Source organism: Octodon degus, unplaced genomic scaffold, assembly GCF_000260255.1.
Source record: "Octodon degus isolate 3935 unplaced genomic scaffold, OctDeg1.0 scaffold00002, whole genome shotgun sequence".
Classification (NCBI taxonomy): Eukaryota; Metazoa; Chordata; class Mammalia; order Rodentia; family Octodontidae; genus Octodon; species Octodon degus.
In genome coordinates, this window is record NW_004524578.1 from 28,565,548 (window position 1) to 28,565,851 (window position 304).

The following is a 304-nucleotide window of genomic DNA, read 5'->3' on the forward strand; positions in this document are numbered from 1 at the left end:
GTGGGCTACGTGACCAGTAAAAGATAAAAAAATAATGAATCAGCCAAGTAGAAATGTCCATAAACAAGAGCCCCATCAGCTCATCTCCAAGCTCGGAGCACTCTGTCATTATCTGGTCATTCCAGAGGCAGGCAAAGGGTGGTGTGGTGACCCGTTCACCTTCCGGGGCAGCAGCTTCAGATGCAAGTTCTGTTCCCTTATTGGCTTCCCAGCTTCATTTTGAAAAGTTTGGTGTAAGTCTATGCAATCAAATTATAAAAGAAGGGCCAGGGAGATGGCTCAGTAGAATAAGCGCTTCCCTGGC